Below are 15,465 nucleotides of genomic sequence, written 5' to 3'. Positions count from 1 at the left end.
GACAATCAGTTCCACTCTGGTGTCAGGCTGTCTGTAGCATACGAAGGTGAACGCAAGGGAGCTTTGACTTTATTTATCAAAAGTCTAAAGCACCAAACTGTTGTCTCTCGATTCATTTCACTTCAATTCAATTCAATTTAATTCAGTTCAGTTCAATTCGATTTTAGTGCCAAATCACAACAATAGTTGCCTCAAGGCACTTTATACTGTAAAGTATAGACCCTACAATAAGACAGAGAAAACCCCTACAGACCAGATACGGTGAGCCTATCTGTTCTTTGCAATTACTTAAAAGTGCACAGCAAATTTCCCCATTCTCCTGACTCTTTTATCGAAAGAACTTATTTATTTAAACTCTGATCAGCTATTAACCTTTCACTACGACAATGCTACATTTTGACAGATCAAACTGTCCCACCAAAGCTATAAATCAAGACAGATTTTGTACTGGCTCCCCACTTTATTGAAGTGTTTCATAACCGTGACAAGATGAAGTCAAACAGTCTACTTCAGCCCATGGAACAAAATGCGAAGTGGAAGAGAATTCAAAGTAAGAGGCCTAAAATACAAGAATGAATGGCAGTTTAATGAACGCCCGGGGAGACATGATATCAGTGGCTGGCTCTTTCACAGGAGCTTTCATCCTATTCATACACCAACATAGTCGAAATGCAGGTGGATCGATGCTGGTTAAAAACACTAATGGCACATAAAGGGAGCACACTTAGCTACTGTGTTTCTTTCTCACCAAGGTCTGATCACTACTATTAATGGAATGCAGCTCTCAGTAAAGAATATCCAGCCAGCTACAGGTGAAAAAAAGGCCCATTGTCTGATTTTCAAGGCTACTCTTCTTACAAACAGTGGCGCTGACATTCTAGATGAAGAGAGTTTGGCTCCTCATTCATATCTGCAGCAATAAATATGCTGATTTTCATTCAGTTGAGTGGGATATCATGAATCCAAGACGGTGGACACCTGTGCTCAAATCACACCGTCTTATTGTACTGCTTGTTTTTTGTCCCTTTACTGGCTGCATTTGTGAATACCAATATTATTTCCCAGTAAGAGATAAATTGTATTGAATGGTTGCCAGGCTGCAGGAGAGAAGACTGCTCGGCTGACTAAAAGAGCAATTCTCCATTTTATCTCGCCATCATTGTGTGTGAACGTGCGTGTGTGTGCATCTGTGTGTGGCTTAATGCCATCCCACAGATGTAAGTCTATACGTGCATATGTATGTTTCATTTTGACAAGAAGCAGAATGAGCCAGAGCTTGCTGCATGACTAGGCCATGTGAGGAAAAAGTTCACGTGATGCAGGCAAATACAGCCAGTCTTCAGCAGGATGGAAAGACTGTAATCAAACCATAAATCAGAAATCACTGAACTGCCATGCACCCAACCCTCTCCCTCTCCCTTTCACCCTCAGTTTAGTTACTACCTCCTACTCTGCTCTGCAGAGCTCCCTGTATGTAATCTTACATACAGCCATGCACACAATGCTGGAAGAGGGGAAATGAAACGAAACATGCATAGAGGTTTCTATCATCTGAAGCTGGTGCAAGAATAAAGGTCATGTTCATACCTTAATTCTGAAATCAGCAGTCAGATATTAGGATTTTTTTACAAGCATACGCAGTCCATATTTGTCTAGCCATGACTTTCGTAGTGAGCCACCTGGTGTGCTGTAATATCAGGCGAACAGTGGGGTCATTGTGAAGTAGCTGTGTGATATCAAGGAGAGTGACCCATTTAGAGCCCAGCTACAGAGCTGACAAGCCTCTGTTATGTCTAGGACATCTGGAGGGCTGGAGCCACTCACTCCACTGAACTCCACATACAACCCAATCCTTTCCAGAGTGGAAAAGATATGTGACATGATCATGGATATTTGACAAGCTCACCTATACAGTAGGTACTATTCAGAAGCGAGGGGATATGAAGCGGTAATGACACAGATGACGATCTGTTACGGCACCCTGAAAATTTGGAAGCGATTCAAAAAAAATTTATGATGCTGTTCGGCCCATCTTGCAAAGATTTTACAAGACTGGAATAAGGGCACAGTGTGATCCGCTGCTCAGCAAAAGTTTTCTGCAAAGATCAAGCGATCAAGGGAGAAGTTCTATCTCATTATTTAAATGAAAATTACTTTTTCAGTAGCTGATTCAATCTGGTGATGTTTAAAAGAGGTCTTGCATAATTTGCAGAATCACTTAAGCAGGAGAAATAGACTGTGGGAAGTAAAACTAAAGAACACCCAGTTAAAAAGAAATGTTACTATTCGTGTATCATACACAATGGTGTCCAAAACAACTGAGGTTTGTCCAATGAAGCTGCAGCGTGCCGCATTATATAAACGAATACATGAATGCATAATGAGAGGCCAAAATGAGCCAAGGAAAGCACGCTGAACAAACCCCCCAGGGAAAAGGAAATTATTCCGAATAGACGAGGACACAATTCAAATAATATTGGGCAGAGAAACTTTTTTCTCTCGTTATTTAAAATCCATGCTTTAAATATAAAAACCAGAACTATCCTACATGCACTGAGCGCACTTGAGCATTGAGATAAGGATTTTAATGGATCAGTTTTTTCACTCATTTCAAAGCTTTGCTTTCATATTGTGGCCTGAGGTAAGATTGCTGAGATTATATATACTATATAAGCAAAATGCTAGCTAACCTAATATATTTGATGGTTCAAATATGAGCATAATATGAGCATTTGCTCGCCACAGCTTGCACAACGCAACGCCAAAAAGCTCTGATTATTTATACAATTCCACTGTCATTTCACTTTTTGTAGCTCAAACAATAATTCTGTATCATGAGGTAATTCATTTTTGTATGGCGAGGCAATTGGCTGCAAAGATTGAATCATCAACCCTTGTTTCATTTTCCATGTAATTAAATCAGCTATTGAAAAAAAAATATGTAAGCTGGCATACGATTCAGGGAAAATTAGCATTTTTAATCACAGTACATTACTTTAATAACTCAATAAATCTGTGACAGCTGGAGCATCTGAGAATGTTGTCACAGCTACTTAGTTCTGCATTTGCAACTAATACAGGACGAGAATCAGCCCGAGAGAGACAGAGAGAGACCAAAACGAGAGAGTGGAGAGAAAAGAAATCCAGCTAAGTGGGACTGAGAGGATGATAATGCAGAGGAATAGGAACAAAAGCATGGCAGGTGAGGTGAACAGAGCCAGGAAGAAAAAAAACATCACTGCAGACTTTGGCACAAAACGGGGTTCGGCACTTGTCTTCCCTCGTTCAGTCATTAACCGTTAATCCCCAATTAGCTTATTTGTCGCCTCTATGCCATACATGAGACCTGCTTACTCATGTTCATGTTGCTTTGTTGCTTTGGTATGTTTGTGCAGCTTAATGACTGTAGTTGCCAAATACACTAAATAAAGCTGAAGGACTACGGAAAATTTCATTTAATTACGAAAGGATGTCAAGAAACAGGGATCATCTAAATGCAAACAGCACACAAGCAGGCTTGAATATAGTGTTTCTGACAGATTACTGGATAGTTTGTGAATTTTTTGAATGTGGTTCTAATCCTGCTTCCAATGTAATTCAGTTGTCTTTTTCATTCAGTTATAAACCTTTGCAAGAGAGATTTTCTTTATAAAAGATTATATTAAATACATCCATATTATTCAACCGTATCAACATTACAACATTACACTTAATTAACTTTGTTATTGATTTATTAGTTTATATTTTCTTCTACTGACCAAATGCCCATTTGTACTTTTACTTTTGGTTTCGGGAAACTAAAACACAGTGAGATAACTATGAAAATCACCAAAACCTCAGATTTGAGGATAAATCCAGCAATGTGACTATTACTCAGTCATCAAAAATATCAGCCGTTTATTATCTGTTGATTGTGCGATTGCTTTAGCAAGGTGGTGGGTGGAGTTCACTCAGTTGAACTGCACGACATTACTTGGTGGCAGTCAGCCTTCCTGGCCTCTGTTGGTTTTGTTTTGCTAGGTCTATCTTTAGTTTCCTTTTAGTTATATAAAACAAATGTATTTATAGCTACAGATGCTGTGTGGTCTCCTATCCATTGTCCAGCTTTGAGTATCGAACAATGCAGTAATATAAATAACAACTTTACCTGTAGCTTTTCCTTTTAACAAAGTGAATTTTAGTGTTTGAAAAGCATAAAAATCCCCAGAAATTCTTGTAAGGCTCACTCTGAGCTGTCTTGACAAGTACTCTTCTATTTAGATTTAGAAACATGTTGCTTAGTGTGCAATCACACTGTGGTAAGAACATGTAGAACAACGACTCTAATGAAAATAACAGTGAGTGTCAGCAGGTGCATAAGCACAAATGAAAGTGAGAGCTGGTGTCATGTCAGCACGTGCATGCTTGGGAAAAGGAACCACCTCATCTTGCTCGCATGTTTATATGGAACTGTGACAATGTGCTGTCTAGGTCCACTTATTTTATTATTTTTATTCAGTGTAAGTTTGCAAAATTGCTCAACAAGCTCTTTTTTCTCTGTCTGCCAGATAAAGATTTATCTTTCAATCGCTTCCTCTCTCTAGAACGTGTTTGTTTTGTAGTTGATTGCACAATCACAGGGCTGCAACAGTAGGAAGCTACATTTTAAAGCATTACAGTATGTTCCTGAGTCCAGATTGTCTCAAACACACATACACACACACAAATGTCTTCCCAGAAATGTATCTAAGACAACAAAAAAAAGCCTTTGCATTCAGAGGCATATGAAAGCATTATGGCAAAGAGTCAATGCCCTGAAGGTGTATTGGCATATCTGTGCCCATTTGCTCTATCTTTGCAGTTCCATTGAGGAGCCTTGTTTCCACTGATACCCAGCCGTTTGATTCACTTAGCAGGCTTTGTCGTGTGCATGCTGGATTAAGCCTTAAAAAAACAGCCTGAGCACATACACACATGCATGAGCAAGAGCCATTAGCACAACAGTGGTAGACCCCACTAATTAGCTCATCAGCTCAGCACCTCTCTGCCTCGCTTCACAGATCTGGTTTCAAAGTACACTTTCCAAAAGTGTCATAGTGCTAAAACGATGGCATTATGGCATTGGACATATGAGTATATTTCCATGGGCTCTCTGGGGATAAGCAGCAACACAGACAAAAAAAAAATCAACTCTGTGACCACTAAAATAGCACCCAAAGAAGCTAAGTTGATTTGACAGAACACGTACAAGAAAAAGCTATTATAACGCCATGTCAGGCTGATTTTGTAAGAACGGCTCCGCTGGGCAGCTCGATCCATTTGCAGATCAGGGAACAGTGGATCAGAAGCGGCTGGATTTTTATAATACTCCACAACAAACACACAACAACCTAACAAACCTAACAGCTCACACTCTCCTTGTGGTTCTTCGCTCTGACGCTCCCTCCCTTCCTCTCTCTCTTTTTCTCTTGAAAGTAAACAGTGTACCTACCAATAATCTTTTTATTTTTATCTTTGAGGTTGATGCTGCCTTTGCGGTCATTTGAAGAGGTGGAAGATCATTTTGCACACCGTGAGTGCTAAAACAATCTTAAATGTCAATTGCTTTTGCTCTTTATAACACTAAAGGCGAAGAAATGATAACACGGTTATCACAGTTTCTCTTTTTCAGTCAGTTACTCATTAAAGATTCAAATTATTAAAACCTAAAAACTTGTTTTTCAGAAACTGAGTAATGTCTACTGTAAACTGGGGCGGTAAATTATGTGAGAACATTCGCTACCATAACATTCATGGTTTATTATATTTGCCAAAAATTGCAGTTCCTCAATTTCACAGCATATTTATGTGCTTATCGTGTTCAAATTATGCCATTCGGAAATATCTCTTTCACCACCGACTGATTACTTTGTGAAGCCTACTAGGAGTGTTTGTGTAAAGTAAACACCAGTTTTGCACAGTGTCATGTGCTGACTGGGACCAACAACTCTGCTTCACATGTCATCATATATATAACATTATTACAGAGTCTGCTGCTGCTCAGTGGCCTTGTGGTTTCTGATATGGCAAAGCCAGGGAAATGGCAGAGAAGCCAATCTACACTTTATAACTCAACCACACATCAATAATAGAAAAAAATAGATTACAGTAAATCCATGGTTCAAAAGCTGCATACCTTTGAAATGTCAAAGGGGAAACCACAACGGATAACTCATCTCAAAACTCATTTCAACTGCACAATGCAAGCTGTATTACAAATATTCAACAGCTTACTGTTCCCTCCAGGTATTTTTCAGCAAAACACTCTATACATTTTCATTTGCAAAGAGGAAAAAAAAAAGAAATGTATTTTTTCACTGGCAAGCGGCCAAACCAATTTAATTACATTCCAAATGGGCACAATCTCCACAGAGCAACCAGCTCATGTTGTATTTTTCAAACTTCAACAGCCTCCTTGACTTTCTCGGAGTAATTGAAATCTTCCACTCTTCCACCCTCGTCATTATGCTGAGCAGCAGAAAGTACAACAAACCAAACCAAAAGGAACAAGGAGATCTGGCGCTCAGAACGAGGCGCTTTAGCCAATTTGTAACTTCATCAGCACGTCTTGATACAGTTTCTCCTGAAGTCAATTAAAAGAATACTAGATGGTGCATACCTAAAAGAACTGACACCTACCTCCTGCCAAAATCATGGTGATTAACCCATGAATGGTGTCAGCATATCCTGGGAAAGTACGACGAGAGGTGGCTATTTCCATTTTGGATAAATTCCTCCAGCCAGATTCAAAAAGTCTCTTTTTTCATTAATTACTTATCAGAATGCAATAATTCTGCATCTAAGCATGCGAGTTTTTGTAAACAACAGCCTGCGGTGCCAAGAGGTAAAGTTAAACAACAAAAAAACAACAACATAACAACAGTAATTACAAATACAACCCGAGATAACAAGACAATTTGGATTCAGATATTTTTGCCTTTTTAAAATGTTTCAAATAGTTTTTGTTTTTTATTTTCATCACTGCAGCGATGGTGAAAACATTTCCAATTAATCTTTCAGTCCTTGATTAAACATCAAAAGATGCCTTAAAAGAGCTTACTGGCAAATTATTTAGTCTCTTGGGAATTATTTTTTTATTATTATCTTGTTTTTATTTTTTGAATGCTTTGAGAAACTATAATCTCAGAGATGTTTTCTATTCTACCCACTGGGTAATTACAAAATGGCAGGCAAATAAATCATCACACTGGCGGTATGTGCAGATGTCTGTGTACTCCACAACTGAGAAAAAGGTCCTGAGGTGACCAAAGTACCTGGCATGGTATCAGACCTGCTATGCTATGTTTTCCTTAGTTTGCTCAAATAATTGTCAGCAATCTTCAAGAATTACATAAATAACAAATAGAAACATATTTTCCATTTTCTGTGAATGGAGATACTCCAATAATAAATATAAAGTAATTTAAGCAATTTTTTTAATGATATCTACACTCACTTAACCAGAGCTCTCTCTCTCCTTAGCTCGCTTTCTCTGTCACTAAATCTGTCTGAGATCCCAGCCACAAGCAAGTGCCTTTGTGTCAAAGATTAAGTGAAACCAGGAGTGCCAGCAATGCCGCGTTTGCACTGTGAACACACTCAGTCTCAGCTGCACCAACACATCAGAGTACTCAGACATAAACAGCTACTGTAGATGAAAAATAAACTAAGGTTAAAAAACTTTCATAAATGTAAATCTGTTATCTATTTATTTAATCTATTATATAGTACATATATTAAAAGCAAGTGTATAAGCAATGCCAAATAAGACTTGGCACTACTTGAGAAATGCATTTGCATCTGAATTTTACTACAGGGTAGCTCCTATGTAAGATTAAGTGTTTTTACTACATTAAATTGTCACTGAAAATGATTGGGTAGCAAAGTCTGGCTATCAACACACAGAAAATATAATTCCTGGAAAGTGAGGCAATGCTACAATGAAAACATTATGAACAAAGCCCAAAAGTGCCAGAGGTGGTTTACAAGACAGAGGCAAAAAGAGGCCTTGGGGGGACTGTGGGTTTGTAGTGATAGGGGGGGGAATCTCACACACACTTGGCTCAGGGAGGCACAGAAACAAACGGCACATGGTGGACGACCAATCGCTGGTGGTCTAACCAGCTGACTAACTTCCGGTGCAACCCATAAGTGACTCAATAATGATTTATTGACAAGTCAAAGGTTTTTAAAAACAAATTTAAAAAACTGTCTTTTGGATACATTTTACTACAAATCATTTGAAAATAATAACAGTGATCATACATCAGCTGCTAATGCTAAGCTGCTCATACTATCAGTTACAGTGATCTGTGGCTTGAAATGTTGCTACATAACAACACATTTCTGTGGTCTATGAGCTCACATTTGCAATTGTGTTTATTTGTGTGATGTGACTGCATGCAAGAGCGTTTACTTGCAAGAGAGTGTATGTCTTTGAGTGTCTCTCAGTGGGCTTGTGGTCTTTGAGTGTGGACCTGAACCAGCCGTCTCTAGTTCTGTTTGCACAGGACATGCCTCAGGAAGCTAAGACAACTGTTCGTGTTTGCCTAGGCTTGCGAACTTCTCTTAATACACCCGACAGCTGCATTCTTTGACACTCTGTTTATAAGTGTTTTTATACATTTAGCCTATGGAATCTGTTGGATCATGCCATCCTTGCTGACCTTTTCTAAAGAAACACCCATCAGAAGGAGAAAGGAGGACTATAACGCCAACGAATAAACCATTGGCCGACTCTAACAAGTACATTCTTCCTGACTTTCCTGTTCCTGTCTCCATTAATACAACAAACCTTTATTACAACCAGCACTGAGTCAACAGTGATAATTTACCATCTCACAAAAAAGCAAGCAAAAAAAAAAAAATCTAATCATTCCATTAAATTGTGATTTGGAGCCTTAACAGACTAAACTAAGGATGTTAGAAACACCACATATAGACCTGTTCTGTCATAATTTGCACACTCTGACCTCTCAAGATCCCCCAAATCGCTCTTACCCGTTCTCCTTTCACTCTTTCCTCTCCTTAGTGTTTCATTTCCTGCCCATCGACCTTAGCCTTCCACCATTTCAGCTACAGCCTTTACTGACAAAAAGTCACGACAGTACCAAAACATATGCTATAACACACCATTCCTATAGAGATGAAATAAAAAACAAATTAGTGGATGAACTGTAACGTTTGGAGAGTGGCGAGTGTGAAAGTGAGAGATGATGAGATCCGTCTGTGCTTATTTGAAATGTTGATACGGTTTTCTCGTACAATGGTTACGCTAATTTATGTACCAAAGCCTGCTTTACACAAATCTGCCAAGTCCAATAACTGTGCTCATAATCTCCAGCATCTAGAATAATCACTTTGTGGTCTATTTGTTTATGAATGAAATGAAGCAATTATCCTAATGAAGATCAGCTTTCTTGCTGGGGGAATTGTAGCATTTCAGCACAATGAAAATGTTTTGTCTTTGTTGCATCCATGTTGGCATGCTGATTCCTTAATCATAAAACAATGGGAACAACCCAAATTTTATTGTATGATAATTAGGAACATGCTATTCACAGTTGGGATTCTAAAACTGTAGCAAAGAAAAACTGAACTACGCACTTCCTGACCTGAAGTCTAAACCACATGCATGTGGATGCTGCTAAATGTCAGCAACAAGTTTGGTTGTTGCTATTGGCGAACCAAAAACATAAATTTGCACAAGAAGAGATCAAAAGTTACTACTGGATCATTTTTATAATAAAAAGCCTTCTACACAACAGCTTTTATGATACTCACTACTATGTTTGCCATACTTATATCTGCTGAAGCATGTTACATTTGTTTTGTCTACAGAAATACAGAGACCTCATTCAACAGACATAAAAGTGCAACTCAACTTAAAGAATGAATCAAGGGTTGTATTTCTTGTACTGCAGTGCTGATGGAAAGCAGATGAATCTGCTCTGAAATGCTACTGTAGCACACTGAAATACTGTCAGCTTTCCCTTCTCGTCAGCACAGTGAGCAAAGAACAGGGCACAGAAATAGTTAAATAAATCAGATAAAGGAGATCTTTCTCCTTCTTTTTGCTTCCCTCTCTCACACACACGCACACACACACACACACAGACATTCTTTAGTGAAATCCATCAATCAGCATTTCATGCAGTTTGGGTTTGAACCACACCAAATGCACTAAAACAATAAACGTCTGTCTTTCAAGTCGCTATCTGGACTGGAACACATCTGGTGGCAAGGCTCATTTTGGTTTCCACATCGTTGAATGACATTACAGACTCAATGGCGAGCTGAAAAATAAAGTACCCCTAAAAATCTCTCTTCAGTTTCCCTCCATCTACAGACCCTTCTCTTTCTTTATGCACACACCAACCTTCTTTCCCCCTCCCTTCACTAACCAGCTAACCTCTCAAATGCTATGCCACCACCCCATCCCCCAACCAATCAAGAAGTGAATATAAAACAGCACAAGGAAACTGGGCTGCATGAGGGAGGTGATAGAGAGCGGGGGGAGAGAGAGAGAGGGGGAAAGAGAGAGACAGCCAGTCAAGGCTATTGCTACTGAGAAACTGAGAAACCGGTGGCCTCCTGAGGTGAAGACAGTTTAAAATGCCTTGCCACATTGGACTTGACTTTACACAAGTCACAAGTGCATGATGCACACACCCAACAGCCAGCTGAGGAGCCAAGAGTCAAGCCTGACTGTTGTATTTTGGTTTCAAGGGGCTGTGACGATAATTAGGGTTAATGTGATTTAATGAGGGGCACGAGTTGAACCGGGGCTCGGCCGATTCACTTTGTAATCAACGTCAAGATTGAAATTACTCTGACACCTTACGATGCGGCTGTGTTTCGCAGTAACTTACAGCTTGTCATGCATGTCACCCAGGCTGAAAACTTGATATCAGCCTCACTCTAAAAGCAGTCTGGTGATAAACTTACTGAGTGATAGATTACAGGCTGATAACAGCGCAGAAATTACTCAAAATGCAGTAGTATATCACAAAAGTATATTGGGAGGAGTTTAAAAAATACACTGTCATGATTCAGTTCTTGGTAATATAATCAATCATCAACATAAATAGCCTGTTTCTATGGGCCTCGGTGATTAAGTAGATAACGAGGCAGGATAAACTATAGAATCTATTTTCAGCCATACATGACTTATGACCCTCTTAACACCTCTAGTAGCTCTGAGTCATGTCTGGTCTAGATTATAAAGTACAGAGCACTGTAGTGCTGTAGAGTCTGGTTGACTTCTCTATCTTGTAGGTTAAACTCAAGTCCATCGTGGTAAATCCCTGTAATGGATAGCTGTATCCCCTTATTTGCTCTCTGTACAGACAATAGCTGTCCTTAAAATACCCCATGAAATCCAAGGTAGATACAGCTATAAAATAGAAACTACAGTATCATTGATGTGGCGAGATTGGGGCTTTTTCTTGTGATGCCACTATACTGTAACATAGAAACATAGCTAAACAGACATGAAGCCAAACGGGGAAGCTTGGGTTCTGCATGTAACACACTTTTGGATTTAATTCAGTTGAAAAATGCAGTCGTACCTCTATCTCGCTTTATTGTGTTTCAAATGCGTGATCTAAAACAAAACCCTCACACTCCTACTGTAACAGTCCATGCACACAACACAATCTAAGCCCCACTGCTCCAGAGAATAACACTGTAGCTACTTATCATTAACTCAAAGACACAATCAGCCCCAGGCGATCCAGCTTCCCTCCATAACCTTTTGACATTGCTGCTGGGAAGGTAAATGAGAGAAGAAGTTAGACACAGCGAGGGGGTTGGGGGGTTGGGATGTGGGGAGACAGAAAGACTTCATTACGAATACAGCCAGGAAGTGGTTAGACCAAAAAATAAAAAATAAAAAAATAAAACAAGAGAACTTTACAATGAAGACAGTTTAGTGATTTTTAAATCCAAAAAATAGTCTTAATTCCATGTGCTGACTGCCAGTAACTGCATTATAACAGCAAACCCGCCACTCGTAGTTCCAGCAACACAGACTGCATTTTTCCCTCTGGTGTGCATGCGAGCCATGCATGGGTTAACATTTTCCCAGTGAGAATAGTTGGGATATTGCAACTCGGACTGGCCAGTCAGCAGAATGTTATGAATGGGCACAATGAAAAACCCCAAGTCCATGCTGTCGACCCAAGAATGCTTGCCTCCATGTAATTAACTTCTCTCTGTGTACAGAATGAGGTACTGCTGAAATAACTCTTCTTATTTCTGTTTCTATTACTGTCATGTTTTCAAGAGGGGGGAAAAAAATCACATTCTGAGAATTCAAATGGAAAATATTTTCGCCTGTCCATACTTTGAAGTATCCTGTGACTAATACAGTGATTTGGATAGCGCTGGAAATGGAACGGACCACTTAAAAAGGGGTGGTACGTGCTCTGCAAAAGCTGGCCTCATTGCTTTTCGAGTAGATGAATGTCAGCTAACTGTAATGTGTACTCTTGTAGTGATATAAAATAGGGCACAAGATTAAAAATAAGATAAATGTACAAATGAGGTTTACCTTAAGATCTGTTTCATACATACAGCTCACCTCAAAGTGTTTTAGCAATTAAATTTGCGCTGTGCACGCATACAAATATACGCACACGTGCACGCATTTAGTCCTAAATAAAATCTCTAAATAACTGATAGTGAGTTGGAACAGAATGAAACTATGTAAAGAGTAACATCTGCAAACCATCGAATTATAAACCTACAGTATAACTACAGTATAATTACATGAGAGGCTCTCTCTTGGGCACTGTGTTGTTAGAGGGAAAAGGGATGAGGGGAAAGTGGAACATCTACAGTAATCTATCCAACTTCATTTCACCGGAGTGATTCTGCCTCGGGGTATGCACAAGTCATAATGCATTTGACAAATAGTCTCCCACTAAAACAGGCATTTGCGAAGAAGTGGCCTTCAGCGCTGGTATACACAGCTGAGTGTACGCTGAACAAACAAGCCTCCCACTCAGCGAGGAAAGATACAGAGAGGCTTCAAAAAGATTAGGAGAAATCTTGGGCGAAAAGTAAAGATGACTCACAGTGATTGTGCAAGTGCAGGACAATGCAAGTTGGATGGAGTTGAGAAGAGCAACAGAGCCGTGGGGTTCTTAACAAAACACAAATCGATGCTTTTCTCATGTGTTGTTCTTTGCATTGTTCTAAAATACGGGCGCACAGGTTGTTTTTACAATGAAATGCAGAGAATCATCATAACGGTTTTAAAGAATATCTTTATCCTTTTGGTGTTTGAACATGAACTTGACTGAAAAACAAAACTAAAGCATAACCTTCTGATTAAATATTTGGGTGATGCTTACATTCTCTTGTCAGTTTGTTAGCACTAATGCAGTCATCAGTCATGCAATAAATCCTACCTTCAGATTACAGTGCTGTTTTAGTTCTTACAGTTGTTTTAAAGAGGTGTTGATTTAACACAGTGACTACAGTATTTAGTTTGCAGTGCTGGCTATATATACTGACTACACTGTATTCTGCCCATTCCATTTATAACACAGAAGAAAAGGCCAAATAATGGAAACACCTATTATGAGGTTCCTGGAAGTTAGCTCATGTAACATAATTTAACAAAAACTGAGCACTGTAACCTTCCTGAAGGTAAACTGTGCTGCAGGAATGTTTTATTGCATCTGTTTTAACAACCTGTCCCTGAATAAAAGCATTACATTAACAATCTTTCCTTCCTCTGCTTCTGATTTCTAGAGAAAGTAGAAAAATAGACTAGATATCTGATCATTGTGTGTGCACACCATTTACAGTCATTCACACAAAGCTTAACAGTCGCCCTCAGAAATAGATTTGACTTTACACCACTAGAACAGGAAGCCATACACTTTTTTATATGTGAACTGTCCCACTTTGTATTATGTGCACTTCCTGGTTGGTGTATTTAATACTGTACTGTAATGCATAATTACACGAGTGATTGTCACACAAGCTGTATATTTATATACATATATATCGGTGTGAATGTCTTCAGGAGGCCACGTTTGGGAGTTTTGCGCCTATTCGAAAACATGCAGCTCTTAACATTGCTTAGAATTATGTTTGCAATTTACCATGGAAAATTAAAAAAAATATTAACAGCAATGACTAACTGTCTTGTGAATCTGACATTAAGAAAAAAAGAAATCAGCTTCCTCACTTGCAGATGAAGTGGCATTAAACATCTGCGGCACTTCTAATACTGAGCCACTCCAGCAGGTCAACTCCATACTTGTGAATTCAAGGCGCCAGTAAGATGAACTATTGCCAAAAATGTCTTATAAAGATCCTGTATCATTATTCAACAGTTACGTGTAGAAGCAGGAGTACAGTGCAGATAATGTGTCGCTTTACATCATAGTCACAGCTGTTACTTTAGTAATGACAATGTTATATGATTCTGTCCTTGAAACTCAAACCTGCTCCTTACCGGGCCAACAGCCTGTACGCTTGCTGAATCATGATAACCAATACAATTCATTGTGTTAATACTACAAGAGCTGGGACGCAGCCTCAGTCAGAAAAAACAAGGTCCTACTGCGATCTTCAGTAGATAGCACATCTGCAGCTACTCTGTGTCTGCCTACAGTATGTGTGTTTAGCTAACCACACACACACAAAATTATACAACTTTTTAAAATCACAGAAAGATTGCAAAAGTACTTCTATCTGAATCCTGCTTCTAGTGATAGACTAAATTAACGTGTAAAACAAAATCGAGCTATAACTATGAACACTTCATTTGGATTTTAAAGACTGATGTTGATGTCACAGTGAGTCAGGAGTTAAGGAATAACTGCAATCCTTGTAAAGCATTCGCGTATTGTAATTCAAATCTCTCACCAAGTATGTCGGTGTTGGTGTAGAAGAGTGTGTCCATGGGCAGCTAACCGCATGTGTTGGACATGTATACATACAGGTGGCTGTGTGCATGAACAGGGGAGATTAACAATTCAAATATTGTACTGAGCTATAATGTTTCACTTTCTCATCAGCAAAAGCTAACTGCCTGCTGGCTTTCTTCCAGCTGCTAAGGCAAGCAAACCAATGTGAATGGCTGGGGGTCTACTGCCTTCTTCTAGTTCTGCTCAGTAGTTACTGGCAAATGTTTACACAAGTTTTACCTTGACCACCGCAGTAAAAGAAACTTGGCTCGTTACTTGCAACTTGTAACCTTGGACTATTAAGTAGGTCTGTATGTACATTTCTCACTTGTAGATGCCAAACATTTTTCTGCGAGGAAAAGAATCTGCAATGGTGTCCACCATGGACAGAGTGCAAGAGTAAAAAGCTTCTCTCTTTACTGCAGGCCCAATATCAACAGGATATCAATAACCACATAATTCAAGAAGGAATTGGAAATCCAAAACGCACTACTGCAGATACAGCCTTTTCTTTCCTTTC

The 15,465-nt window shown here is 39.2% G+C and overlaps 1 protein-coding gene across 5 annotated transcripts in view; it reads right to left on the bottom strand.

Annotated features, from left to right (window-relative positions):
- tox2 (TOX high mobility group box family member 2) overlaps nucleotides 1-15,465 on the bottom strand; it is a 103,976-nt gene that overhangs the window by 70,284 nt on the left and 18,227 nt on the right. The gene's annotated exons all lie outside the window — the stretch shown is intronic.

Source organism: Oreochromis niloticus, linkage group LG5, assembly GCF_001858045.2.
Source record: "Oreochromis niloticus isolate F11D_XX linkage group LG5, O_niloticus_UMD_NMBU, whole genome shotgun sequence".
Taxonomy (NCBI): Eukaryota; Metazoa; Chordata; class Actinopteri; order Cichliformes; family Cichlidae; genus Oreochromis; species Oreochromis niloticus.
The sequence above is the reverse complement of the archived record's forward strand: the minus strand, read 5'-3'. Positions and strand labels throughout refer to the sequence as shown.